Raw genomic sequence first — 16,251 nt, forward strand, 5'->3', positions numbered from 1 at the left:
TGTTTCACACCATTTTTTTTTTTCCCGAAGTGGTGTTTATAAAGCCCACAATACTTTCTTCCCTGTGTTTTCTTTAAAAAGCCTAGCTTTATACATATCACTGCTGACAAGCTACGTTGTGATGTGTCAGTTTATGTTGTGTCAATTGCCTCTGGTTATATAATGTGCCATGACATGACTAATGCAGCCCAACATGAGTCACCTGTCGTGACAGCTTTATGCTCTTGAAAGAAATGGTTTGCCCTCCCTTCAGAACATTTTTTTTCCTTTTTCTTAAAGGTACAATTTTATCCAACTTACCATTTGTTGTTTAAAATTTTTACAATGACATGGTAAGTGGGCACATACATACAGTGTTAATGTATATGAGTAAATGATTATTGAAATGTGTAAAAGCACGGGCTGCTCCCACTGCTTACTGTGAAGGGAGATGATTATAGATCTTCTACTACTGTGCAGAAAAAGTTACTAACGGAATAGAAATCCCAAGTGACGGGTGGGAAATTAAAGGTGAATGGCTTTAATCAGGGCTCATTTGTACCAGGAAATTGTATATAACATTGCATTGAATTATTAATGCTGGTCTATGATTGTGGTGTTAAACTTGTAATGGCATAAATGCTCAATAGAGATGTGTGTAAGATGTGAACACAATGTAGATGTAAATGCAGGTTTTGCCTATTTTTCTTTTAGGAGAGACACTGAGATACTCTCAGCCATTGCTTTCTTATTATAAGCAACCATTTGCAGTGCTTGAAGCAAAACAGGTGGAGATTTGATATTTCTAGAAGGTAGGTAACTTGTATTTACAAGTTAATGCATGTTATGCATTCTCTTGTTACTTTTAACATGTTTTTGATTCGGTGGTGTTTTTTACTATGAAATCAGAAAGTGGTTATGAGGTTTTTCGTGACCGTTATATCTTTCCTCCTCAGATAAAACCAGGCCTCATTTGAAAAACTGAATACAATTTTTTCCTTAAACCACACTATCTTTGTATCATAAAAAAAATGTAGTCTTATTGTTCTTAAGAGATTGAATGATGGGTATAATCAAGAAAAGGACTTATATCATTGTATGCTTCTCAGGTTATACAGAAAAAAGGTAGAGTTCAAAATCCACTAGGCTTATTCAGATGCTAAAGGATAATTGCACAAACTCATGTCCTTCCTATAAATAACCTAAGAAAACACAGACCTACTGAAATCAGTTCAGTTATCTTCCAGCAGGTGATTACCCAGCAGCCACAATTTTATTTACTATAGAAAAAGTCTGAAAGAGTGTATTTTTACAGATTTTTATCATGTACTTATTAACTTTTCCATGTCATATCATATCAATCCTACTCTTTTGTATCATCTTTCAATACAATGCCATGCTTACTGATATGAGTGACCCATTAGACTCATTATTTCATTACTCAAGAGTACTTGTGAGTAGTTACACAGTACTGTTCTCTAAAATACTTATCTTGCATTTTTCTTCCTTTTTTTTTACTTTCACACCTTTCATGATTGTATGAAATTATTTCAGCAGTTAAAAATACAGACAATGGAAGAATAAGTTTTAAAGCAAATTTGATTATTAAGTCTGTACTATAGCAGAATAAGACCTTGCAAATTTTGTATTATGGTGGCACTCTTCTGAATTTCCCTGTGGATGGCTAGTAACCACAGAGAAGGCTGTAAGTATGACTGGAAATGTCGTGTACATGATATAGATGTCAAATTTTCCAAGTGTGCTGAATCTGCAGGAGAGTTTTCCTGCACGTTCATGTTGAACACAATAATGCACTGTCCTATGCTATGTTAAATAGTCCATGAAAACGTGAGGCAATATAGCATGACAGCTTTTTAACTATCCAAGACAATAGCGTCTCTAGATTTACTGTAAATGAAAAGACACGAAGGCAAAAACAAACAAAAAAAACCCAAATCAAACTAAATTATTTATGTATGTGCAACAGTTCTCCATTTGTGATAACAAGGTGGCTATTCTAGTGCACTAATCTCATCTAATCTTACTAGATGTGCTTTCTGTCCAGCACAAGGAGGCTGCAGCCAATGCTTTGAATACTGCTTTCAGCAACTGATCGATAGCAATACAGTTTTCGGTTCCCATTCTGGTATATATCCCATGCTTCCATGATATATTTTGGTGTTGATCAAGTCCAGTTACTGCCTTTTGAATAAAATGAGCAGAATATTGGCACAAGCTTGTTCATTATTTAGGTGAGTTGAAGTCCATAAAGCTTAGGATTTCCATCCATTTTACATGGTTTTAGGTCCTATGCTGGCCCTTGAAATAACACTACTTATGAGTAAATGTATTCACTCCCTTTTTTCCATGTTTTGTGTTGTTCTGCCATTCTCAGCTATAGATACAGAAATAAACATACCTACCTAGACTTTGTTTTCCTTGTGTGTAGAGTACACAAAATTTTCCAGTTTTACCATTTTTGTATGGTTAATAATGAAGCTATAACTTACAATAATAGAAGTGTCCTAGTTCCAAATTTTTCTCTATAACCACTAGGAACTGAATTCACAACAGTAGGAGTGAGATTTCTGCCTGCAAATACATAAGTGAGCTGAATAAAATATTTACTGATTCCTCTTGTAGCCTTCCCTCAGACTCCAGCACACACTTGCCTCTGAAGAAGAGAGTGATGCCATTAATTCACAGCAGTAACCAGCTGCGAAGAGTAGCCAGCTTAGGCAATGTGATGTGTACTTTGACAAATATGCTCATAAACCTGCATGAACAAACCAGTAAAATCTTCACAAGTTTTTGAACTATTGGTAATGACTTGGCATTTGTTCTGTTCAGTTCCAGTCACTGTTAGCTAACTTAACCTCCATCCAATTTGCTGGCTATAATTGCAGCGTTTTTACTAAGGAACTTCAGACAGTGTTCCCCAGCTCCTTAAGATATGAATGTATTCCGAGTCTTCCATTCAGTAAAGGTGTACAAAAGGGTAAAACTTATATTTTAGACATAGGCTTTACTATAATTATTTAGCTCTTTCATTGACTTGAGGTTAGATTTCTGTAACATTTTCTACGTGAAGATGCACTTAAGAACTGTTTGGAATGGCAGCCATGTACCTATTGAGGTGTGCTTCATGCAGCATGTTGTACCAGTGCTTTGGAAATGTATTTTGGTCCATGTATTACTTTGGATCTGTATAGTCTAAAATGCTTATCTAAGAATCCACTTCTGTTTCCTGTGGAAGAACCAGGAGAGTACTGGCTCTGTTCAAAAGCAGTGTCTGTGTTACTCAATGTGCACAGTGTGGTAACACCTGATGGAGATGAAGAGTGCTTATAGGGTGTTTAAGGAAATTCTGATGATAGAACTTGTGAACTTTTCCCCATGTTTGATTTTGCAGCAGTTGGTCAGGTAGTGACGGCTGCATGTCCTGTATCCTTAAGTCTTTGGGAGGGCTTGTATCTGAGAATCGTAGATCTTGGTGCATGAACCTTTGCCACATGATCTAAAGGAGCAGCTCCCTCGCTGGCAACAAGCTTCATCTCCTATGAGGAGCAGCTGTGCTAGGGTAACAACCATTCAGACCCACTGAATCCCATTTCTTCACCTGGGTTATGGCTGGGGAATGGGGAATGCGAAGGGAAACCTGAAAGAAAAATTATTTTGTTCAGTTGTTTTTGTGAGTAATTTCTTTCTGACTGTACTCTTATGCTAAACAGTGATCAAATTTTAGATAGAATATAATGTTTATATTAATTAAAATCATATAATGTTACCAAACAAAATGTTTAAATGCTACCTTGTAGGCTCAAATGCTAAAATCTGGAAAAGCAAGTACAAAGATTGAAGGGTTGAAACTTTTTTGTAAAACAGCTTTATTCCAGTTCATGACAGTCTCATTATTTTTAATAAGACAAGCCTACAATTATTTTGTTTGCATCTTAATAAGTATCAGTTATATTTGCTATCTGGTACCTTTGCTTATACTTAGTTTATTTATGTGTTTTAAACAGAAGAGGATCACCTTGACTGATCTGAAGTAATTGTAGAAGGCAACACAGTAGGTATTTACGTGACGTTTCTCTGAAGGATTGGTGAAACTGTCCTATGGTAATACATGTATTGTGCAGGGAGTTTCAAACACCAGCAGTATCTCATAACTGACTATCCCTTTGCTAACCCTCATGAGGTCTGTAACTATCTGTAAAATACTTACAGGGCCTAAATAAATACTGAGGTCTTCCCTCAGCTGTATGCATAGTCTTTGAGTTTACATAGAAATATGGTCCAGAGTTGCTGGAATCACTCTGAATACTGGCTACTACCAGAAACAGGACACTGGACTAGATGGACCTTTTGTCTTTGCCAAAATAATTTTACTTTTTTTGAAATAAAATAGAACACAAAAGAATATATCCCAGAACACTGTTAGCATGTGATTGTCCTTGAAAGATCAAGCCATAAAAAAATATTTTCTTCATGTAAAACATCTGGTCAATTTAATGTGATTAAATGTTCAGATGACCTTAAACTGGGGATGGACACTCTGAGACAGATACTCTGTTTCTGGAGGAGGAAATTGAATAGAAATTATTTCTTCACAGCTGCTGTTAAAATTGATAATGGGTTTCCTTTCCATAGAAGCTGGCTGTGAACAGAGAATACCCATGGGCACACACCCATTGCTGGAAGTGGGGGAGCATTCCATGGGCTTCACAGAATAGCCAGAGGCAGGCTCTGATCCTGTGAGAACTCAGCTCTTCAATTTCACCATTGTGCTTGAGCACAGAGAAATGGCAGATTGGTGCTGCCTTTTACCACGTAGTCAAAAGTTTAAGACAATTGTTCTTGTACAGCAAACCCACAGCTATTTCAAAGTTGTGGGCAGAAATCCTATTAGCCAACTTAGACTCCTATCAGCAGATTGGATCATGTGTTCAATGCATCGTCATCTGTCATACAGACATATTTCTGAGGGTATCATTGAGTTAAAGGGGCTTTAGACTGCATAACTTCAGCTGGTGAGCAGTCAAACACTCTGGAATATTTATGGCACATGTACCATAGTATGGAGAGAACAGCAAATACTATGAGTGGAACAAATTGTGCCTCCAGTGCAGCTGGAGAAGATTGCCTTTTTCCTAGATCTGTTTTCTAAAGGTACTCTGGGAGCATAATCTTAATTCTTTTCTGTTACTAATCAGAACACTTGCATACTTTGACTGTAGAAAGATGCATAGGCAGCAAGGTAGCTCTTTAGAAGACAACTATGAGAGGAGACTATTAGCATAAAATTTGTCTGCAGGTATAATGGAGATTATAAACTCCTAGACCTCTCAGGGTCCCAGCCTTTTTAAGCTGGTTCTTGTCTAGAGTCTTTCAGTAAATATTAACAGCTCAACAACACATAATGTTTCTACAGGAGGAAAAAAAGGAAGTTTTTACTGTTGCCCTTGTGATAGCATAAAGCCAACAGCAGGTATAGGCTAGAGGTATCTTCAGTCTTCTATTGGAAGTGGCTGCACACTGATGTTTTTGCTTGCTCTTCACTTTCACTGATATCATTCATGTTGTGTGAAGGAGAGGAAAAAGGGCTAGGAGGGAAAGAGTAAAAATACTTTATTAAAAAAAAATGCTTGCCAAAAATCAGTGGGAAGGAGTGAGAAAAGTTGCCATGACAACTTCCAGCATTGTACCTCTGAAGAATTGCTTTACACGTTTGACACACTTGCAGTTTCTGCAGTGATTATGCTATGGTTTCATTCTTCTTAGTTTAACTTGTATCTTTGTAGATACAACATCAGAGGGATACTCTTTTGGTATAGAAGCCCTTTTGCTTCTATAGCTGTGGCAAATACAGGGTTTTAATGATTGTGGACTAAATTCTCCATGAGCTTACATGACGAACATGCAGGGTAGTTTCTCTGACACTAATAGAGCTACTTTCTGCTGTTTTCTTTTTATAAAAGTTCCCAAAGGGAATATGTCAGTCTTGTGTGATCTTAAAGAAGAAAATATTTAGGAGGAGAACGTTTGGGTTTGGCTTAGTAAGTTTAGAAGTTAATCCTGTCAGTGTGAACATAAACTGGGACAAAAAGGAGAGGGACTTCTGAGACTGACAACGTTCGGGAGGTAAAGAGGATAATGAAAATGATGACAACAAGGATCTGAGAAAGCAAATTGCACAGGGTTACAGGACAAAGATAGTATTTAATGTTTGATCCTTGCAAACGTACAAGGGTGCAGTTGAAGGCATTTGGCTAGGTCTGAGCAAAAAATTCTGATGTAACTTTTCTCAGAAGAAGATTACATATTTTGATCAGTGGCTTGTGCATTGAATGTATTGAATTCCCTGCCCATTGAATCTATATATACACATATATCTTTGAAAGTCAAAATACTTTTGTACATTTCCAAAAAAAAAAAAAGCTTTGAGTTTAAGTAAAATTAAGCCCTTCTTGGTCCAAAATCTCCTAAATACAACTTTACGCTTATGTTAAATGGGAGTGCTTTATTTCAAAACAATTTTTTCCCCCTGCTTTTTAATTTTATCAGCAAACATATAAAAAGAAATTCTGGCATACGCTGAATTTCTTTTTAGCATCCCAATTTAGCCAGTTAACTGTAAGAATAATTATTCATACATCCCTAGTCAAAAACCTTGCTTTGACTGCAAGCATAAAAGATCCCTACAGGTTTTTATAGGCAGAAGTAAGCCTACAGGACAGGTGCAGCAGTTCAGTTATGAACACAAACTGGAGCTTTGTCCTCCAATACCTGAAACTCTAGAGTGTATCTCAGTTGTATTCTGCTACTATGGACCGTTAGGCTAATAGTGCTGGTTATTGTCATTATGAAATCATTAGCGGTTAATTTTGCCCCTGATCCTTTCTGGTAGCTTCATGCATAGGAATCATTTGAGCGTAGCTGTCCTTGGTCTCAGTTATAATTACCTATTCCTTATTTTATATCAGATCCATGTTAAATGATAAACACTAAGACTGGATGCTTGGGTCAGAAATTGGCAATTTTCTCTAGATGAAGAGCTGAACCAGCGTGTTTTATTTGGATTATTCACAACTCTTAGGTGTGTAACTGACTTGATACTGAAATATCAGTTTGATTTCCTCTTCCTTAGATAATTGCATCTCATCTGCAATGCAGTACAGTCATTTACTGGCCCCAAATATATGAAAGTGAATGTATATTAGGTATCTCTTCTGTCTAATTATTCCTGTTAGCTGTCATTAACTGGATTCCTTACTGAGCTTTATGTTGAGATGCTCAACACCATATGGTATTTACTTTAGTCAGTGAAGGATCACCATGTGTAATGGACTAATGAGTGTGGTGGATGAACATGTAACTCGCTCCTCTGTCTTCTTTGATCATCTGTAGAGACCATAATGCTTTTCTTTTACTTCAAGTAGCTAAAATTTGATGATATACATTCTGTTGGTTTACAGAAATTAAATGATGGAGCTATTTTCTTAGTTAATTCCCAGAAAAAGGCACAAAATTCTACTTCCCTTGATAGGACAGAAGCAAAAAAGTTGACAATTTCCTTGCTGTGCCCAATGAGCTCTGCGCCCAAGAAGTCTGTCTTTGCTTGCTCACTGGGTCCCATTTACAACTCTTCTCCTGAATATCTACCTTTGCTGGGAAGCACAGTCCAGGCATCCTGTGATGAGTGCATCACTGTGTTTTTGATCAGATCTCAGACTGTGCAGATTATTCTGCAGAGCTGCTTGCTGCTTCTGAAAGCACAGCTGGTGTTACAGGGCTGGTATTAGTGGAAGGAAGTTAGCCTTTTGTAAGGCTTGGTTGGCCCTATCATCTCTCCTTGAAAATTATCAAATGACATATATATAATGTACAAATGTAGTTTGTAATTTTTTTTGTCTGGTGGTTCTTGTTTTTGAGCTAGTGATTAGTCTAATTAAAAGAGAAGAATCTAATTGGAAGTAATGATATTCTATTTTGAGTTGATAGATGACACTTAGCATTGAAGGACCCAGGTTCAAACTATGCTTTTTAATCTGGCAGGCAGTTGTCATGGAAAGTATATATCTACAAATTTGCTAAACGCCTTGGGCATTCAAGGTAAACACAGATAGCTGGACAAAGATGTTCTATGCTTGTCAAAACAGGCTAGAAACTTCCTTTAACTAAATAAAATTATTCCTTTATCTGTTCCAGTAGGGTTTCTTCATTTTAGTCAGATGCTCAAACTTCAATAACCAATGAATCTTTTTTAGCTCAGATTGTGCTAATTATAGTTCTGAGAAGTAGTTTGTGTGCTCCTAAAAGGTAGAGTTAATTTCATATTAATTTTCATATGAGTTGGAAATGTGTTGCTCCCAAGTTTTTTGCTCACAGAAGAATTGTGATTTTTGCTTATCAAAGGTGATTGTTTTTATACTAGCCTACTTTATTTTGAAAATCATGTCATGTGTAGATTTTCTGGAAATTGTTGCCCTTAAAAACATTACTTTGTTCAGAACTATTATTGCTTAGTTTTGAGGCAGGTGAGATGTTTTTGAGCAGTTGGTCCTTATGTAAGAATTTTCCTTAAATTATTCTTAGAATAGATAATGAGTTCTCCTTTGGGGAAGTGAGATGGAAATATCATGGACTTATCAGAGAACAGAAGATACTTTAAATATGTGTTATTGTGCTAAGTTGGAAATGTCATAAGAACTGTGGAACTATCTGAGTAAGTAGAATTGAATGGAAGTAGGGTTTGCAGAAACCCACTCCCAGTCAATATTTTTCAAAGTAACATTTTAATGTGAATGTGAATGCATGCTTGAAATTTACTGCCTTTGCTACTTGGAAACTTAAAAATTAAGAATGTAATTTTATGGAACCAGGTAGCTTTTGTTTTTCTTTCAGGTAGGCCTTCATATTTATTCATCACTGTTGAAATTGTACCATTTGGTGTGCTTCTCCACCATTAAGACTTAATAAGTTCACTTGTTTTAATCTCTTTGGCAAACTGTTTTGCAAGGGTTTTTAAGAGATGTGGTAGTAGTTGCTCAGCTTCTGGGACAACTCTTAGTTGAACAAATTATATTTGTTAATTAAGCCCCTTAGAAAAGATACAGGAGATAAATTTACAGTGAGAGACAATAGTATATTTGTAAAATACTACTGACTTCTCTTACAATCTAAGTATAATCCCAAGCAAGATTTAATAGTACATAAATGGTTATTTATATTAATGACCTATACTTATCATCTCATAGTAATAGTAATATAATACAAATGAAGACTATTAGAACATTAACCATAAGTGACCACAAAAATATAAATTGAATATTGTGTTCTGTAGCCTTAAATAGCAACATTCATGAAAGATAGTAAGGCAGCTTTCATTTAATTAAGTGAAATAGTCTGCATAATTTAGGAAACTGTGCATGTTGCTTTGGCAAGCAATGAAGATAAGATAATTGCTTATAAGAATTATAGCAATACTGGAAAGACTAATACTATTAAAATTTAAAATGGCACAATATCTGTGCAACAGACTCTCATAGGAACTAAGGATGATAACAGCCTACCTTACCTCTTGCTCAAAAAATGATAAATCTCTTCTGTTTCTTCTCCAACAGAAACAAGCAACACCACATATGCTTAGACTCCCCCTTTTTCTTCCCACTCTCTTTAGCCAGGTAGTATATGTGATAGTGTTCCTAGAGAGAGAGAGATAGGCAGAGAGGGAAGAGAAACCAAATATGGTTAGTCATGTCTTTTAATGGAGATTTGAAGTACTTACGTGAAAGATGCAATGTAAGAAGCTGTACAGAAATAAATGAAATAATGAATAATGAAAACTGTGCTAAGGACTTTTTACAATGAACAAATCTACCTAAGCAATCATTTTAAAGCTGCTGTACCATTTTGATTACAAACATACTTGACCTAAAGACGTTCTCAATTAGCTAGAATGTTTCTCTTGAGAGCTACTATGAATCAATTTTAGTATTTCATATTACACTCATTGTACTTAAAGATGCTTGGGTTTCCAACATAAAATATAAGATGAATCCACAAGTGTGTAGCTTGAACTATGTCACAAGTATAAGGAGATTGAGTTAGCTGTTAAAACCAAAATGTAAATAGCTTCTGAGGTGTGGAAATGCAAAACATTTCTTCTTAGCCTTTAAGCAGAAATGACTTTTACCTCTTGCACTGACTCAGGGCTAACACATATACTAATGTCACTCAGGAATCCTTCCTTATGATAATTGGCAAAGTATCGATTTGAATATTTGTACATAGAGGCATTGCATTTTTCTTCATCCATTTGTTCACTTCCTACAGTATTCAAAAACTTATATTTTTCCTTGAAAATGAATGAATACATTTATGAAAGCATATTTTGCCATGTGTGCATGTATGTGCTTATATATAGGTATCTCTTCCCACTGGAGATGTTTAAAGTTTTCTCTGTCGACTTAGGAGTCAAGCAGTCAGGAAAGAAAATACCATGTAATGCACATAATTAGCCATGTTCCTTTAGGCTTTGCAGTCTCTGTCCTTGGAGGTTTTCAAGATCTGAGTGGTTTGAGCCCTGAATAACCTGGTCTGATGTCATGGTTTCAGCAGGAGGTCCGACTCTTGAGGTCCCCTCCAACTTGAATTGTCCTATGATTCTATGATTATGCCAATAATAAACTATGTAGAGAGATTCATTATCTATTTCAATCACCAATAGTTAAAATGGTCTATTAATATATATGAAATAATTGGACTTTTAGTAAGCAAAACCATACTCATGAGCTACAGAATGTATAAAAGAGATGCAGTGAATCTCACAAAGTTGTGGAAAGAATTCATGCGTTCAGTTTCTTATTTTTAGCCTAAACGATACAGTCTGTATATGCTACTTTCCACACATTTTTCCACCATTATGATAGTGTTCAGCTTCATTTTAGTCTATTCCGCTGTTTGAAAGCAGCAGAGGGTAATTTGGGAGCTGAAAAAAGGGTTCACATCATATACTGTTGGTGGCAGGAATCTGCTTGCCGTGAAGGGGAAAAAAAAACAGTTTTCTGAAGAGAAATAATAAGAACCCCCCCTTAGTTCCACTTGAGTTTTTGATGGTTTAAAAAATTCAGTGACTTAGGATATACCTTTGTGTTCTTAGGTATTCAGCAAAGCCTTATTAGTAAGAAGGATGTTAATGAAATACATTTTAGGGATAGAAAACACCATCAAAATTATTAGGCTGGGCTGTAAATAATGAGATAAGGCTAGCATTCCCTCTTCATGAACACAAGATGACAGAGTTAAAATATTTTATCTTAATTTATATACTGTTTATCTTCTTGAAGTAGTCTTATACTCTGATTATTCTGAATTAGTAAATTATGTGATGTTTTAAGCATTTAACAGGCAGACTGTGTAAACTAGATTGACCTTCTTGCATTGAATTTGTCAGGCTAAAAAGTGCAGTCTTTATAAGCCTTATCTCTTTCTCTTTCCACCCCCGTGATAATGTTGAGAGTTTCAATTTACTCCAACCCACTGCTTGAGACACAGAACACTTGCTATTATATAAGACACTTCAATTTGATGTGATTTTGTGTTACATTTTATCATATTAACTTTCACCACTTTTAGATGATCTTTTGTTAAAAGTAACAGAAGAACAAGGTAGTGAAGGGATGGGGTCACTATGTGCTCTTACAGTAGTATTTGCAACAGATGATACAGAGCTTTGCAGCATAAGGTTTCCAAGAAGAATTTGGAGCAGCACTCAAATCACACAATAAAATTATCAGCATGTTCGTTTAAGTAGCTACATTGATGTTAACTTTTAAGAAGGGGGAGCTGTTGAAAAATGGACATGAAGATAGTAATAAGAATTATATAGAAGTCTGTTTAAGGGCTTTGTTTGAGAAGCAAGTGAATAATGGCTGTGATGTAAACGTAGCTAAATGTGATTTATGGATGTGTATCCTTTTAAGTCTCAAAAAATTGTTTTCGTAACAAAGCCAAGGATTCAAGAACCACCTAAGCTGTAAGATGATGAATACAGACTTTCCATTAGATTTATAACCTTTAATATAATAGATGTAGAGGGCACTTTTTATTTCTGCAGCTAATACACACTCAAATGCTGTGTTAAAATGCTATTCTTATGCCCTGTTGGATTGATATCCAAATCTTTTGTCCGTGCAACTACAGATGCGCATGCTTACTGACAGTGATCCTGGAAATGACCCTTTTGCAGCTGCCAGAACCGAAATATATAGTAGAACAAATGAGCTCTACATCTTAGAGATCCTAATTCTCCAGGGTGTGCATGATGTCCAAAATAGAACATAAAAATGAAGCAGAGTCCTGAGGTTTGCCATAGGGGGGCCCTAAAACCAGTGGCTTTTAGCCATCCTTGAAAAGGACCTCTTCAGGTCTCCCCTGTGGTTGTCCCACCAGTCATAACAGCACAGCTGAGGCAGCAGCTACAGTATAATTAACTGCACAGTCTGTAGCTGTGCTTTCTGTCCCTACCAACAAAAAGAAAAATCACAAACCATGCAAGAAGAGTTAATGATGCTTCACATAGGAACCTTACTTGTTTTAAAAATGTAAAGATATTTCAATGATGTTAATAAAAAAAAGAGAGAAAATGGCAGTCTAGGAAAATAGTCTTTTCTCCCCTTTTTTCTTGAGATGGAATATGCTAATATCTTTTACTAGAATTCTTAGAGATGAGATTGCTTGAAAAATGTGAATTAATTATGGCAGTAGTGCTTTTATTACTCCTTTCCTTTTCCTATTCATCTACCTATCTACATCTTTCTTATTTTTCATTTCAGTGGTGAGCAAGTAGGCTTAATGAGAGATGGTCTGCAGCTCTTTAGGCAGCTGTGGCTTCCATGACATTTCAGGATCTGTGATGTCAGCAGGTCTGTTGGATAAGCTGAAAGCACAATTGTGTGAGGAAAAGGGGAAACAAAAGCTGCAGTGGCAGACCTTGTTAGATTGCTTGGGAGGTTTCTGCATGCCTATTTTCACCTGATCCCAACATTCAAGTATTGACCCCCTGTAGAAGCAATTTTCATGCCCAGAATCTCTGGAGACATAAGCTTCTCTAACAATGGCATAAAAACAAGCATCCGAGAGAGGCTTAAATTTTGTTATAAACATTATAAAATAAAATCTGAATAAAATATGTTCCAATAAATGTAAGAAAAGCTTGAGGTTAGTCAACAATGAAAAAAAGTAATGAACTTTCTCTAAATGCAGATTAGAATAACCTGTTTATTTAATAAACAAAGAATCCCTGTTATAATGCTTTAGCTTTCATGGGTAAAGTAGTTCAGCCCAGGCTTATATGGATTCATAGCTGTCATTTCTTGTATGTTTGCAATATTTCTTACACACAATCATGTTTTCTGGAACTAATGTTTTCTTGTTTTTATTGCCCCTGGTATGATATAGGATTGGTTCTAAAGTGGGAAGGCCAGTTGTTGGCAGAGTGCTTAACAAATGCACTTGAAATCACTGGAGGCTTTCATAGTAAAGGTCCCTATTGACTCAGATCTCTGGCTAATACTAGATACTTACAAGAAAGCATAAAAACTTTAAGTAGATGTATGTTAATTAGCATAGCAGAAGAAAACAAAGCATTTGGATACACAGTGTTAAACATAAGGGAAAGGGGAGGATGAATGGCTAGATTTTGCTTGTGTTAAAATCATTCAGATGTCATGAAAGTAAATAATGTTAACGTTTAAGTTAGATATAGGTAGACTATTGCCTTGCTTTCTTTCCCTTGGCATAATGATTTTTAGGACTGATTTCACTGTGAAATAAAGAACTGCTGCCATGACATGAGTGTCAGGGTATGATTTGAGGCATGTGGAAAGCTATTCTGCAGCTTTTGCATTTCATGTTGTTTGTGTACTTAGATGTCCCATTGATATTGTGTGACGACATGAAAAAAAAAAACCTGTTCCTATCTTATAAATGATTGTCTCGGCATTTGTTCCTAGGTTTTGAATACCTCTTTGTAAGTGTCATGGGCTGACAGGTGGAAGAAATAACAGATGAGCCCCTAAGTTTCAGTCTTTATCAGACAAGCTTTGACATAGTTGGCTGTGTCAGCCTGAGAGCACATGAACATGTTCTCCATGTGGTGTTCCTCACACAACCCCTCCTGACCTCTGTATCATCACTCTAGTCTACTTTGGTCTATGACAAGTCTGCATATTTTTTTAAAGGTATTAATATGGTACAGAAGATGAAAACTAGTAGCTTTTTTATTGTATTTTTCCTTGTTGTAACTCTAGTTTTTCATCCTTGCCTCTCTTACCTTATGTGCTGTTTAACTTCAGGTCTGTGCTTGCAGTCTCACTACACATACCTCTAGTGACGTACCTGAAAGGAAAAATGTAAATGTTTCAAATCAATTGACTTTAATCTAGTGGTCTGAAAAGAAAAAATCCAAACATTTCATATATTTTGGTTTTTTTGGCAGAAGAAATAAATGAGCTTCATTCCATGCCCACATACCACTGGATACTGGTCAAGAGCTCTTGAGGTTTCAAGTACTGATACTAATGAAACCATCAGGGCTTGGACCTATCCTTTTCCTTTGTGAGAGCTGATTCTATAATACAGATTGCCAGCCGTAATAATGAGTTGCTTGCTTTCCTGTTCTTGCCTGACTCTTCAGCTCTCAAATTCAAACTACAGTTTTCTTGCTGTAGTGGAGTTGGCAATTCTGTCTCCTTTTCCCAGCTGTGTTCCTTTCTTTTCCTAACCTCCATTGCCTTGACTTAGTTGTGCACTACTGAGATGCTGGCCACCTATTCCACAACATAAATCATTGTCTACATTTTCAGATGGGTTTTGGGGAGGAAAATGCCATCCACTATGGTTAAAACTCTACCTCTCTGGGATACATTGAAAAATTTTAACCGTCTTCCACACAGATCCAAGACTGGACTCGAAGAAGGAAGCAAAGTAGTTTTGGTTGGTTTTTTACAACAGCTGAAGACCAAATCTTAACTCTTATGCTCTCCTGGAGAGATTTCTATCGGGCATATCAGCATAGAATTTCATGTTCAACTATCCTAATACTCCACTGTATATTGGAGCACTATAGTTACAATGTATGTGGATCATACATATGTACAAAATTCATGTATGTTTGCTCACTAAATGCAGTAAATATATTAAGTACAGTAAAATAACAATTAGAAAAATAATCATGTCTTTTTATCAGTGTCTTCCAACAGTGTTAAAAGTGTTTCTTTTCCAGACTTAACAGTTTTTTGGTTTTGCTAGCAAGCAAGATTATAATTAAGCTTGGAGGTTGCTACTGATACTTCAAATTTGGAAATTTAACTACAGATTCTTGATTCATTTTGTTCTTTATTTAGAAGTCTACATTGACAAAAGGCGCCAAGTTCTTTCTAGATACCTTTCTCAATTATTTAAACATATAATGAAGCAAAGAACATTGTCTAGAGAAGACAAATGCCATGTTTTTCAATCTATATCATGAGACTGTCAACATGTCTCTTGCTCTTTACAGACCTACAACTGCTGACTAACATTCATTTAACTCCTTCCACTCATATTGCTTTGCTTTATCTTTGCTTCTGTTCCAAGTTCTTGGCTGCTTTTTGCCTTTTGTCTGCCAACTTTTCTTCCTATCCATGCACACCGGTGTTATACCTGGTTTTTTTTTAGTTTATTGCATATCAGACTCAATTTTTTTTTTTCCTGTCAAGTGTTGGCTCATCACACAAACGGTGTAACTTTCTGTTCAGCAATTTCTATGGCCTTTTTACTGAGTCAGTCTTGATTTTTGGTATCTTCAAGTACTGCCATTTTGTTGGATGTGAATGACAAGTTTAGCTTCTCCTGGCTTCTCCTATCACCTGTATCCCCTGAAATATTTTTCGTGAGCAATAGTTTATTTCTAATGGATTTCTTCTTATAATTCTAACTATTGCAGGTAGCTGCCAAATAACCTGATTCACCGTGGAATACTCAGTACTAGCACAAACTCTTCTGGTCCCACAATTTTAGACAAAATTGTTCCAAGTACCTTAAAATCACAAATCCTGTAAAGTAAGTTTCATGGCTATTTTAATTTCTGTGTCACAGAGCTGATGTGGTTCTGTGTTTTAATCTTGTCAGAAAGCATGGTTCACATCTAAAACCCACGTAGATCAAATCAAGAACTAGAGCCACTGAGATGAGTGATTACTTGAACACAGTAGTTCACTTGCTTTG

At 36.0% G+C, this 16,251-nt stretch overlaps 1 long non-coding RNA gene across 8 annotated transcripts in view; it reads left to right on the plus strand.

Moving 5' to 3' along the window:
- The window catches only part of LOC142602117 (uncharacterized), a 260,454-nt gene that overhangs the window by 36,093 nt on the left and 208,110 nt on the right, over window positions 1–16,251 (plus strand). For 7 of the 8 annotated variants that reach the window (XR_012835822.1, XR_012835825.1, XR_012835823.1 and 4 more), the window contains exon 2: window positions 694–791. The exons of the other annotated variant lie outside the window; for it this stretch is intronic. This is a non-coding gene — a long non-coding RNA (uncharacterized LOC142602117). The remainder of the gene's footprint in view (window positions 1–693; window positions 792–16,251) is intronic. 8 annotated transcript variants of the gene reach the window in all.

The sequence above is a fragment of the Balearica regulorum genome, chromosome 5 (genome assembly GCF_011004875.1).
Source record: "Balearica regulorum gibbericeps isolate bBalReg1 chromosome 5, bBalReg1.pri, whole genome shotgun sequence".
Lineage (NCBI taxonomy): Eukaryota > Metazoa > Chordata > Aves > Gruiformes > Gruidae > Balearica > Balearica regulorum.